Source organism: Lacerta agilis, chromosome 1, assembly GCF_009819535.1.
Source record: "Lacerta agilis isolate rLacAgi1 chromosome 1, rLacAgi1.pri, whole genome shotgun sequence".
In the NCBI taxonomy this organism is placed as follows: Eukaryota; Metazoa; Chordata; class Lepidosauria; order Squamata; family Lacertidae; genus Lacerta; species Lacerta agilis.
In genome coordinates, this window is record NC_046312.1 from 94274200 (window position 1) to 94287619 (window position 13420).

General features: G+C 44.2%; 1 protein-coding gene across 1 annotated transcript in view; it reads left to right on the forward strand.

Annotated features, from left to right (window-relative positions):
* Window positions 1–12137: 12137 nt before the first annotated feature.
* The window catches only part of MGAT5 (alpha-1,6-mannosylglycoprotein 6-beta-N-acetylglucosaminyltransferase), a 111354-nt gene continuing 110071 nt past the window's right edge, over window positions 12138–13420 (forward strand). The window contains exon 1 of the mRNA XM_033163827.1: window positions 12138–12468. The gene's annotated coding sequence lies outside the window, so the exon portion shown is untranslated. The remainder of the gene's footprint in view (window positions 12469–13420) is intronic.

Sequence of the window (13420 nt, forward strand, 5' to 3'; positions counted from 1 at the left end):
CCAAAGTTTATTTTAAGTGAAGGCTCAGTCTTGGCACCTCTTTTTATGAACAACAGTTACCCTTAGGACATGCCAAATAATAATAGATAACTACTGAGTATACAGAGATTGACATGGAATCACATGGAATCACATAGAATCATAGAACTATAGAACTGGAAGGGGACTCCAGGGTCATCTAGACTAATGCGGGAATATTTCATCCAACATGGGGCTCGAACCAATGACCCTGAGATTAAGAGTCTCATGCTTTACCCACTGACCTATCCCAGAATGGAGAATACCATTCCTTCACCTCTGAATAACTACAGTAAGTCTTTGCATTGTAATTGGGACTTTGGGCCAGGTATTCCTGAGCAAATGCCTCCTCTTTCAGACACTGACCACTCACTATTTGTGAAACATTCCTGATGCTGATTTTGTAAGACACGCTTTGAGATGCTGATTTTGTAAGACACGCTTGATGATACACCGATTTTCAAAAGATTTCACAAGCTGCCTTATGGCCGGGATATATATTGTTCTAGCAAATACGCACAATGGATTATAGCTTATGTTCTTAACTCTAATGCTCTAGCAGTCTGAATATAAAAAGAATCCTCAATAAATGATTTGCTGAAAACAAGGGCAGCTAGCAAGGGATGCTACTTTATTTCCAATATTATGAAACCCTTAACTATTTCTAAGATCAAGTGAGGACTCATTTCTTTCATTAAATCAAAACGGGGTGGGGGGAGGCATGCTGTTTCTATGCTAGTCTGTTTCTTCCAAGAAACAAGCAATATTACGTAATCTCCCTTAATCATGCTGCTTCATGCTCTGTTATTCTTTGCCTGTTTGCAGACCACACAGAGGAAATGCTCATTGGTAAGTGTGAGGAGTGGCATGTTGCAGCACTTCCTTGCCAGAGAAACAGTGAAGGTGAATGACTGGGGCCTGCCTCTTCCCACAATAAATCTGTCTGCAGGGGAAAGGTGCAGCCTATGGTGTCAAGCTGCAGTCTGCGGCCCAGTTGTGTCAATAGAAGAAGAAGAAGAAGAAGAGTTTGGATTTGATATCCCGCTTTTCACTACCCGAAGGAGTCTCAAAGCGGCTCACATTCTCCTTTCCCTTCCTCCCCTACAACAAACACTCTGTGAGGTGAGTGGGGCTGAGAGAAGTGAGTGGGGCTCAGAGAAGTGTGACTAGCCCAAGGTCACCCAGCAGCTGCATGTGGAGGAGTGGAGACAAGAACCCGGTTCCCCAGATAACGAGTCTACCGCTCTTAACCACTACACCACACTGGCTCTCAGTGTGGCTCTCAATAGACAAGAAAAGGTTTCTGTCTGACATGAGTCAGCAGGCTGCAGACTTCCTACTAGCAAACAGATACATTTGAAGTTAATGGGTTTCATTTAGGGTTATTGCTTTAAAAGTACTAATTTTCCCAGAGCAACAAAACAAAAATTTTAAAAATTGAAATGATAGCAGGTTCAGCTTGCACTAGGCATTTACAAAATATATTGTTGTGTGTGGAGATATGTGGGGCAGATCCATCTTCAGATGGCTCTCTCCCTAGGAAATTAAAAACCTTTTCTTCCTGGTGCCCTTAATTTCCTAGACCATTTTTAGTAGATCTTAACAATTGTGGTACTGGGGTATACTGTATGTGCATTGCAATGCATGGAGTGTTCTGAGCAGCTGTGGTGTGTGAGGTAGGGAGCTGCTGCTTCCTGGATGCAGTGGTACCGCCACTCCAGGTTCCAGATGGGCTGCGGCAGGGTGGCAATGAGGGTTGAGGAAGCACTAGGTTGGCAGCGGCAGAGGCAACTAGCTGCACCCAGCACTGCCAACCCATTGCTCCCCAATCCTCAACACCACCCTCCTTCACCCTACCAGTCCTAGAGCGTGGCAGCACCTCTGAAGCTGGTAGAGTAGCACAGCTGCAGCCCCCTACCACATACACTGTGACTTGTTTTGGAGAGGTGTCCCTGTCATGGTGAGTTCATCAGTTCCCTCCCTATGCAGGCAGCATAAGGGAAGTAGTGGAACAGAAACAATACCTTATTGGTTGGCCCTAGTGGAGTTTCCAGGCTGCTCTGAGTATTTCTTCAGTTTTCCTGCAACATTTTGCATATTCTGGTTGTATATTTCCCCTCCCCTTACTGGCTGAGCATGTGTTCAGTCCAATGGTTGTTCAATTGACATAGTGGCAGCCTGCCTCTGGTCTCAGCATTATATGAGTGTGGATTGTTCTGCTTGTCACCCATTCAGAAGTCTGCCATTATCATCAGTAAAAAAATTCACTGCAGTGTTTCTGAAGAAAAACATAAGACATTTTATGAGAAGTTCTGAAATCGGTACGGTTTAAACTTCAAATAATCTAACCCCAGAGCTGAATTTGTTTTAAATCACATTGATCCACTTTCAAAAATTGTGGCTTCCATTGGCTTTTAAAGACGGAAGCAAAACAGTTACTAAAACGCCCACCCTGCAAATGCCTGTGGGTTGAATCGCAAGCCACACACATGGCAAAGCAATCAGAATGACCACCTTGCTGCATGCCAGATGCTGCATTCTCAAGGAATTCAACAAGCATGGGCCAAACTCAGCCCACCTTCTCAATGCGTCCTCATAGCTTATGTAACTTGACCCCAGAATTTCTGGGAAGCCATCCTGAGACCTGGTGGGCAAATGTCCTAAGCGATATTCTGCACTGGAATTGCATTTAAATAATTATTTTGCCATTTCTAACTTCCAACCAATGTCAGCTGCTGTCATTTTTAGCTGTCATTTAAAGACGTTCTGAGGAAAATTCCTAGTTATTATTAAACAAAGTAACTTGCCTACTTATATAAACCTTTGAAATTGTCCTTCAATAATAATTATTTTTCTTGTTTGGTGAAACTACAAAGCGGACAACTGTTATCAATATGCTAAATGTGCCCATTAGGGAGGGCATTCTGAAGTCTGGATGCAACTGCAGGAAAAGACCCCTCCTTTGTGGAAACAAAGTGTGTCTCTACTAAAGAGTATACTTGGGTCAGGGCCTCTCCAGGAGATTTTAGGATTGGACAGGCTTGTATGGGATGAGTCACTCTTTTAGGTATTTGCAGGACCAGTGCTAGGGTTTCTTGCACCCTTGGCAGACCACCTTCTGGCGCCCCCCGCCGCCCCCCACCAAGTCTGCTTTAGCGGGAGGTGGGGGTGGTGGACAGGCAAGCAGCAGTTTCTCCGCTCCAGCGGAGAAGCTGCTGCTAGCCCGCCCCCCCCGCCCAAGCCTGGCCAGCGCCCCCTCCATTTTGGCACCCTAGGCAATTGCCTAGTTCACCTTAATGGATGCACCAGCCCTGGGTATTTGGTTCCTAGTCATTTGGGGCTTTAAAGTTAAGCACCACTGCTTAAATTGGTCTCAGAAGTGAGAAGACAGCCAACAAATATTTTTCAAAGTAGGTTGAATAGGAATGACTCCAGCCATTCCCATCATTACTCTTGTCACCAAATCTTACACTAACTGAAGCTTCTTGGTGATAATTAAGGGCAACCCATATATCACACAGGGCAGCAACACAGCTGGAAGTTTACTGGGACATTGGTCACCATGGCTAAGCCAGTCCAGGAACAGTCATAGCTGTCAAACCTGGTAAAACTGGTAAAAGGCACTCCAGGCCAGGGAGGGCATGTGAGAGAGCATGAGTGTGAGATGGCAGGTCACTCCACATTATTGACCTACTCCCTCCTTTAGCTCTTTGGTAAGAAGACAAATCTCCTAAAGTATTTCTCTCTCTCTAAGCTGTTCTGAAGTTTCTTTTAACTAAAGTTGACAATCCAATTATGGACAGTCCATCCACTTTGATAACCACATCAAGGGGCTAATTGTGATTGGGTAAAATAGCAGGTATCTATCTAGTGCCATCATTTATGAAACTGAAGAAGGAATTGGGACACAGCACATTAATTCATAAACATCATCACAGCTCCTTGTTATTGTACACAGTAATTTCAAGTTTAGAAATATTTTTTAATTAAAAAAAATGGAAGGCAGCAATCAAATCCTACAAAAGCCTCCAGAACACACAAAAATATGGGCAATTCTGATCAGTCATGATTTATATACTGAATATGGACAGGACTTGAACAAGAAAATTTAGACGTCTGGGAAAGCTTGAATCATTGGCTTCCATCTCTGAAATACTTTCAGTAAGTTATCCCCTTTTTTTCTTTTCTCTGTTACAAAGTCCAATTAATGTTACCAGTTCATTTGAATTACAAATCACTGGCAACCTTAATTTCAAAATATATTGAAAAACTTAACAGCACTTATAGCCTTTGCTCCCAGGGTCAAGACATTCTGCTGGTGAGTAGCTATTTCAATTAATGCCTCTGGCAAAAGTTCACCCTTTAAAACCAGCAAATATTCCTGGCAAAATATGATTTGAAATAATTTGGTTTTCTAGTGCTCAAGGTCTTTATGTACTTGCCTTACTCTTTGATATTTTTTCTTATCATTACTTCCATGGGCTGACTTTAGGACTTTGAACTCCTAGAGGTAGCTTTCATCTTTATATGTGGTTGTAAAGTGCCATAGATATCCATTGAGCTACAATAAAACTGGCAATGAATAAGTAATTAGATTCTGAGCCTCTCAGAAGAGAACGGTATCTTTTTGTACTCGATAATAATTTTTATCCACCTGTAACCCCTAATAAGGCAATCAGCAGTTCTTAAATAATAGAAATATTATAGAATGAGCAGTTGTTTCTACAGGAAAAACTTTGCCCTTTCCTGTGGTGAGGCATAATATCTTTATACTTCAGGGCTAAAAGTTGAGTAGGAACACATGATCTACAGATTTAGTCAATATATTTGTTGCTAGACAACACCACTTCAGATTACATATGCAGGATCAGCTATGTAATGGTCCCCATAGGAAAACTTCCTGCATATAAAAGATTACAATGTCAGGATTCTACTTTGTGACTTTATATCTCAATAGGAATATGGAAGTCCAGAATATAAGAATTGGAACACACTGCTTCTGCTAGGAACTAGTGAACATTTGCATTGGGACACATACATTAAATTTTGTAATATCAAATTTGTGGTCAAACAACAAAAATCAAAACCAAAAACTGATAACACCACTTACACCCTGCCTCTGGATAATGTCTCCTAGCAGTATTAGTCAGAACTCTGTGGTATAAGGAACATAAGAAGTTGAATGTTACTGGGTGAAACTATATTGTCCATCTACCCCAGTACTGCCAGTGGCTCTTCAGGGTGTCAGGCACAGTGTCCTTCTCATCATCTGCTACCTGATTCTGTTAGATCAAACCCAGCCCCTTCTGCATGCAAGGCATGTGCTCTGCCACTAAACTAGGGTCCCTGGACATTTTGTAGGTCAAATCCCACAAAGTTAAGCAGCAGTCAACCAAAACTACTGCTGCATGAGAGAGAACTAGTGAAATACAACCAGAACTGCTGCAAAACTTCCTTGAATCCCCAACTTTCACAAGCAATCAAAAAATAATTCCATTTTCTACTTTATGAAAAGCCTCCAAGAGGTCAAGGGAAATTAAGTCACCAGGTAATAAATGGATCCTCTTCCTTAAACACAGGCCTGAGGTGCAACGGAAAGGAATTCAGAAAATCAGTAGACAGGGACTTGGTTGTTATATGGTGGTTCTGTTATTACATCCTGATTTAATTGTTAATGTTTTATTTTTCTGTTTAGTAAACTCCTGTGACCTATTGCTATGAATGTTGTGTCCTATGCTGTGACTTACAGCTGAATTCTGCACGTATCTCTTTAAAAAACTGCACAACACTACAATGTTTACACAACAGTAAGTCCAGTCGAGGTTAGTGGATAAGAGGCCTGACCTGATACACGTCTACTCTTTAAAAAACAAAAAAAAGTACCCTGGAAGACATTGGGGTTAAATTTCCAGCAAGCCGGCACAGGATTGCAGACTAACAGTGCAATTATATACATGCCTACTTTAAAATAAGTACCACAGAGGTAAATGTGGCTTACGTCTAGGTACGTGGGCAACAGCAATCCTATACTTTCTATGGCTAATATCCTTTACCCACTTTCTTGGGAGGAAGCTCTGTTGACCTCAAGGAGAATAAGGTCTGAATACACATATGTAGGATTGCACTGTTAAACGTCTGAATAGATTGAACTGTAAATCCCAGCATAAGACACAGCCATAAGTCTCAACAATTTACCAAGCAGAAAACAAAAACCTTACTACAAGTTAATTAATTGACTATATTATTGGAATGCACTCTGTGTCAGGTTTCCCATGAAGATGTTCCGGAAGCTGCCTCTGGTCCAAAATACCACTGACCAGTTGGTATATGGTGCAGCAAGTAGGGGGGTGGGGGATCATATTGCTCTGATCTTCCAAACTTTGCACTGCCTCCTTGTGAGCTGCTAGGCTGGTTCAATGAGTTTGTATTAATATACAAAGCCTTGAATAACCTGGGGCTCAACTACCTGAAGGAACAGGTAGGTAGCTGTGTTGGTCTGCCGTAGTTGAAACAAAATTTAAAAAATTTTTTCCTTCCAATAGCACCTTAGAGACCAACTAAGTTTGTTCTTGGTATGAGCTTTCGTGTGCATGCACACTTCTTCAGATACTTAGTTGTTCTCTAAGGTGCTACTGGAAGGATTTTTATTTATTTATTTTTTTGTTTTACCTGAAGGAAAGCCTTCTCCTGTTTTGTCCCATACGATCATTAACATCAGCAGGAGATGCCTGCTTATTGTCCAACCACTGGCTATTGCTAGCTGGTCAGTGCTCCATGACACAAGGCAGGCATCCTCAAACTCGGCCCTCCAGATTTTTGGGACTACAACTCCCATCATCCCTAGCTAACAGGACCAGTAGTCAGGGATGATGGGAACTGTTGTCCCAAAACATCTGGAGGGCCGAGTTTGGGGGTGCCTGACACAAGGCATTCCCAGAAGCAGAACCTAGAACCTAAAGGAACTGTGAGATTATGGCTCTCTCTCCTGATTTCTGCTTGATAGTCCCCCCATACTGGACTTTAGACATTGTGTGTGTACACACACACACACACCACCACCACCACCACCACCACCACCACCACCAGGCCTCTGGAATATAACAAATTTTCCACTGACTGTGCTGCTTTGTTTTATTCAGTTTTAGTATGGTTGGTTTGTATGTTTTCTGTTAGCATTTTAAGTTAAGTTTTGTTTATTGTTACTGAAACCTGTATTGTTAGCCACCTTGGGTTCCAATTAGGATGACGGGTGAAGTATATATCTATAGAAATAAATATATCTGGTTTTTCTTACAACCATTCCTTCTTGACAATCACCACAAACATTTCACAGATACTAAAAAGCATTCAAGAGAATGCAGGTCTGAACTCTGCTAACCTTATTTCACCTTAAATCCCGAAACTGAATAGGGCTCTCTCTCTCTCTCTCTCTCTCTCTCTCTCTCTCTCACACACACACACACACAAAACCTCCAGCATGATTTCTGCTGCTTTGTCTTTATGAAAAGAGCCTGTTTTACAAAGCATATGAATCACAGGAGAATACTTCTAAAGTTGTTCTTCTTTTCTAACGGAATAAGTCCAAGGCTTTGATCACTAATAACCTATGAGCGTTATAAATTCCAAATGTCTCATTAAATGTCAAGGGCTTTTATACATATTATCATAGAATACTATATGCTACAATGTACAACTGCAGATTGTGCCAGCCTTCCTGGAGATAAAGACTTCAGTGTTTGTGAATTTAATTAAGTCTTCTTCAACTGCATTTCAGAATCTAATGTATGTGTTTCCCCTGAAAAACAAATTAGTAGTATTTTGTACCAGTTATGCTTTTATCCACAGCAACCAAGCAAATTGTACTACCTTGCCATTTGGTTTTCTTCCATTACTATGGATAGTTTTCTTGCATTATAAGCTGCATTATTCAGGCTGGGTCTTGCAAATGGTACAACATGTACAAATATATCTAAGGTTGTTTGGCTATTGGTCTAACATATTAACTTTGTTCTGAACACACATTGCAATCTCCATATGACTTACACAAGAAGTAAGTCCCATTCTTTCCAGTGGAAATACTCAACTTTTATTTAAAAAACCTCAGTGAATTTACACTGACCACCAGATGTCACCCATCTTCCATTGGCTGGCTCTATGCATCTGTCTTTAAAAATACCCCAAGTGTTGACTCCAGTCTCCAACAAATTATTTTGCCATTCATAAGCAAATAGGGAAGGGGCCATGGCTCAGTGGCAGAGTGTGGGCTTTGCATGCAAAAATGGTCCCAGGTTCAAGCCACAGCATCACAAGGTAGGACTGGGAAAGACTCTTGCCTCAAACCCAGGAGACCTGAGGCCGCCAATCTATGTTAGCAATACTGAGCTAGACAGCCTGATAGTCTTATCTCAGTACAAGGCGATTTTCTGTACCAAGTAACTTAGCCAAGTAACTTAGACTGCAACAATTCCTTTATCTTTGTTGTACTACAGTTCAATTTTTCAATTATTGGTATTATTATTTTCTATTAAAATACTGTAATTATTTCTTCATGTAAGTCTGCACTCAGCGGAACAGTATGTCATGGAATATCTTAGATTTATTTTATTTTATTTTAAATATTACTAAGCATAGTAATAGCAAATATGCACACTGTATTCCCTGTTCTGGGCCAAAGGGCATGAAACAGGGGATAGAAAAGAGACCAAACAAACAAATAAATGCCTTTTTTATAATAATAATAATAAAAAACCCTTCCAGGTACTGGAAGTGACAAGTGCATATGACAGTGCCCCTCTTTTAAAAGCCCAAATAGAATGTGCTTATAGTGAACTCATTGCTCAAATATGTACTGTACTGTATTTAAAAATAAAAATGTGATTTGGCATGGTATGGGGTGTATAAACCTATCTAGGGTTGTGTGCTATGGGCATTTAATTTGGGCAAAATATGGTGCTTTGGTAAATAAAGATGAAATGTAATAAGAAAGGATAAATGGGGGGAAATGAGAGAAAATAAAAGCACACGTGGTGATATGTTAAAAGCCCAGCAGTTAGCATACTCTGACGGTAAATTAAAATGTCACCTGCTCTAGTCTTCCTTCAGAACTAAGTTAAACATACCCTCTAATTTCAGTGATCCCCATTAAATAAGGCTAAAGGTAGAATCTTGAGAAGATTTTCTTTTCTTTTTCTAGCAGTTTAGCTTACAGGACCCTGTCTGTAAAGGTCTGTCCAAACTTACATGCTCTGATCATACTCTACAGTATCAATATCTAGGTCTGGGTAACAGTGTCTTACAGTTAGTGACAGGCCTATAACATTTTTAACATTGAAATTTATCTCTTTGGAGTATCACCATATAGTATTCATAGAGGGATGTGGCAAATCTATAACGGAAATATGATGAAACACACATCTTACATTTTAATCGTTGGGCAATCAATACAGAAAGATATTATTTTGAAATCTCAGGCTGCCAGATAGTAAGAGTGATGTCTCATTTATACCCTAGCCACCCTTTTCGTCTAAGCCATTGATCGTTTTAAACTGTCTTTTATCAGGCAAGCCCAATGCAGGGTTAGATTCATTGATTTCAGAGGGCTCCTGTGCAACTAACTGTACAAATATGACTGCAAGAACTATTAACAGCTGGCAAACACTCTAATAGAAAAGGTTATAAATTCCACAGGGAGAGGATAAGATTCATATATGTTAATAGGACTCTTCCATATACCGTAAGTGACACTAAACTTATCCTTGCTTGATATGCTTTATTGATGGCTGTATTTCAGACCACTTTGACAAAATGGAGAATATTTTAATTGATGGCTTAAAGAACAGTATATATAGCCAACATTAGTCATACTGAGAGTAGACTCACTTAAATCAGTTTGTCTACTCTGAATATGACTAATGTTGGCTGTTAATAACTTTTAAAGTATACATTACAAGGTGTAACCCTGATACAAAGCTGACATTGACACCCCAAAAATAGGACCTGGCAACTGATGCATGGAGTGCTGGAGATGCCAAGAAGCATGTGTAGCTTGTTTTCTCCTCTTTCCTCATCATTAAGATCTCACTTCTCTTTCTCTATTGTCCTTATTTTCTTCTGCAGCAGGAATGGGCAGCATGGTGCCCTCTAGATGTTGGTGGGCTACAACTGCCACGATTCACAGCCAGCAAGACCAATGATCAGAAGTTTATGGTAGCTGTAGCCTGACAACATCTGAAGGGCATCATGTTGGTTACTCTGCTATAAGTCAAACTAGGTGTGACATTTGTCATGTATGAAACAAAATTAAAAAAATTCCTTCCAGTAGCACCTTAGAGCTTTCGTGTGCATACACACTTCTTCAGATACACTGAAACAGAAGTCACCAGACCCTTATATATAGTGAGAGGGTGGGGAGGGAAGGGTGGTGGGACTGGGTGATTGGCTGATAGGTGTGGAAAACCAGTTGACGACTGTTAACGACTGCAATTGGTCTTACAGCAAAAAGCAAGGGGTGAGATGGCTAAAAATAGCTTAATCATGTATAATAAGTTGCAATTCAGCAACTTCTCTTTCCAGTCTATTTCTGAAATTTGTCATGTAGTTTGGCTTGGCATGATTGATTGAGCCAGATCTGGACCAAGACATGGTGTGAAGGGGTCCTTGCCCCTGCCGCATCCTGATTCACTTTGTCTCTGCCCCTCCCACCAACCTCAGTCTGATTTCAGGTAGCCTCCACCTGCCTGCTGTAGCTGCCACCTTCCTCTTCCTTAGTCAATCCAGAGCTCAGCAGGGAAGGGGATGGGGCGGGGGCGGGGGCAAAACTAGAATTGGTGGGTGTTGCCTGTCATTAGCTCTGGCTCCACCTGCTGCTGGTCTCCTTGCAATGGAACCAGCCACCATTGGCACCACCATGTCCAAGTAAACAGCAGTGACACCAGTGACAGGAGGATGGGGTCTGCGTTGCAGGGGATTGGACTAGATGATCATCAGGGTCCCTTCCAACAACTGATTCTAATTGGTCATGATTCCCCCTTGCACTACACATGGGAGGGTCTATATCTGCATCATATCACTTGTGAACAATGCTTGCAATGCATTGTTCCATGTGAAACACCCCCAGGCATTATTCAAAAAAGTTTTGGGCGTGGTCATTTGTACCACAGTTATTCAATACACAATGGCTGGCAGCTGATTGTGTCAACTGACTGAATTGGAAAGCATTTCATTTAGGGGTTGGTGTTTGCTTGTTGAAGTGGTATGGAAATGTGATATTTGAGCCAGTCGCTCATTCACCACGTGTTAACAGCTGTCAGGCGTGTGAGCCTTTAATGCGTGGGGAGCTGCACTACAGGGTCGTCGCTGGTTCTAAATCTGGCTCTCACCAAACTTCCCACTTCTAGTTCTGTAATGGGTATTTACTCAGAAAGCTCCGATCTGTCATTGTGGTTATGTGTTTTCCACTGCCGTGCAGTGTGCACGTAATCTTCGTGCATGCACCATTTGAAGTTTATGCCTTGGTATCTATGAAGGTACGAAACCCTGCACTGCAGAGCAGTCCATTGGGTTGCCTCTAGCCGCTTTGGGGCCGTGGCCAGCAGACGGGAAATCTATGAATGTCTGTGCTTAAAATAAAAAAGGAGGGGGAGCACTGCAGGAAGTTTTAGGTTTATCTAACCGTATTATGTGTCAATGATGCCCGGCTGTCTCGGCGGCTAGGCAAACGGAGAGGGTTTTGTGGGCAGGTTTTCCTGGGCAACGGGACCCGGGAAGCTGCAGATGCTTCCTGCTCATGCAGTGTTGTTTTACACACAGAGATGAAGGATTTAACCTCTTCCTGCCGAGGGCTTTCTGGAGCAGTGTGGGACGTGCTGCCGCTCGGCGCATTAAAACGACAACAACGCGGCAGCCAAACGCTCACACGGTGTCATGCGCCTCCGTGCCAAGAGTCTCTCTCTCTCACGAGTCCTGATTTGCTGCGGTCTTTCTCCCATGCCGGTGGATACGAGTGTGGCACTTTGGAGACGCTTCCTTTCCTTCGCGGCAGGCGGCTCTCTCCCTCCCCCTTGTTGTTTTCGTTGCGCGCGCTCGCCGCCAGGGTGGGCACTTTGCAGACGCTCCCTGGCTCTCCGGCGAGGCGAGGCTGCTATACACGCTCCCGGCCGGGCGGGAGGCTCGTAGACGCTCCCTGCTCGGCCCGGGCTCCTTGACCCTGCCGCAGGAGCCGGCGCACAAGGAGCCGCCGAGCACGGGCCGCTCCTCGCGGGGTTCTGGCGCTGCAGTCGCGAGCCTGGCCCTGGAAGAAGCAGAGCGCCAAGCGCCGCCGCCTCCGACGCCAGTACTGCGTTGCTCCAGGTCCGGCCTCCCCGCCACTCCGGCGGGGGGGCCAAGCCCCGGCCGCGCTTGAGAGAGTAGGATGGGCGAGGAGGGCGGCGGGGCGACTCGCCGGCGAAGCTGGTAAGCGGCGGGGTTGCGGGGCTTCTCTCTCTCTCTCTCTGCTCCACTCTGCTCTGCCCCCGTGTAACCCGAGAGCAGCACCGGTGTGCTCCGGGAAGCTCGCTTGGAAACGCGGCTTCTCCCAGCGCCGCGAGGGCCCGGCGGGGTGTGCAGCGGCGGCGGCGTTGCCGGGCGCCGGTGGCTGGCGGGGAAGGATGGGGGGGGGAAGCGGAGTGCGGTGGCTCCGTCTCCCCTCCCTCCTTACTCCGCCGTAGTTAAACGTGCTGCTTCCCCTTTCTCTCCCGCCGCCCCCACCTCTCTCTGTGTGGTCAGGATGGAAACAGTTCGCCTTTCCTCGCCCGCATTTACGCGGAGGGGGGTGGTGGAGAGCGGTGGAAGAAAGAGCGTACTATTCCCCCTCGTGTGCTGCTGGAGCAGAAGCAGGCAGAGGAGTAGGTCTGCTCCTTTGCTTGCCTGCGCCTGTTGGGTGGAGAGCGCGGTTAAAATGCTGCTTCGCCTTCGCTTGCCTTCTGGAGGCAGAGCAGCTGTGCCAGGGCGCTCCTCTCTTGACGGAGGAATGGGTGAGTGACAAGGTGGCTTCTGCTTCCTGCTCTCCAGCGCGTCCCGCGTGGTGGCCGCGTCCGGTGCACAGTCACTTCCCTGCTCGGTTATCTCTCTCTCCCTTCCTCCACTTTGTCATTGTGGACGACGAGGGTGTGTTATCCGGCCCCTTTTCCCTCCTCTGCTTTTGTCAGGTGGGTAAGACCAACAAAGGGGGGGGGCTCTTTCCTCGCATTAGGACAGTAATTGCTTCTCCCCCACCCTTCAAATCCCCATTCTTCCTGGCCACGAGATATGGGGAACAGGTTGCCACACCTGCGTCTACTTTCCAGGTTGGCGTGGTGGAGAAATAGGAACCTGGGAAGCTTCCTTATGCAGAATCAGGCCATTGGGGCAGGTCGGTCTCCATAGA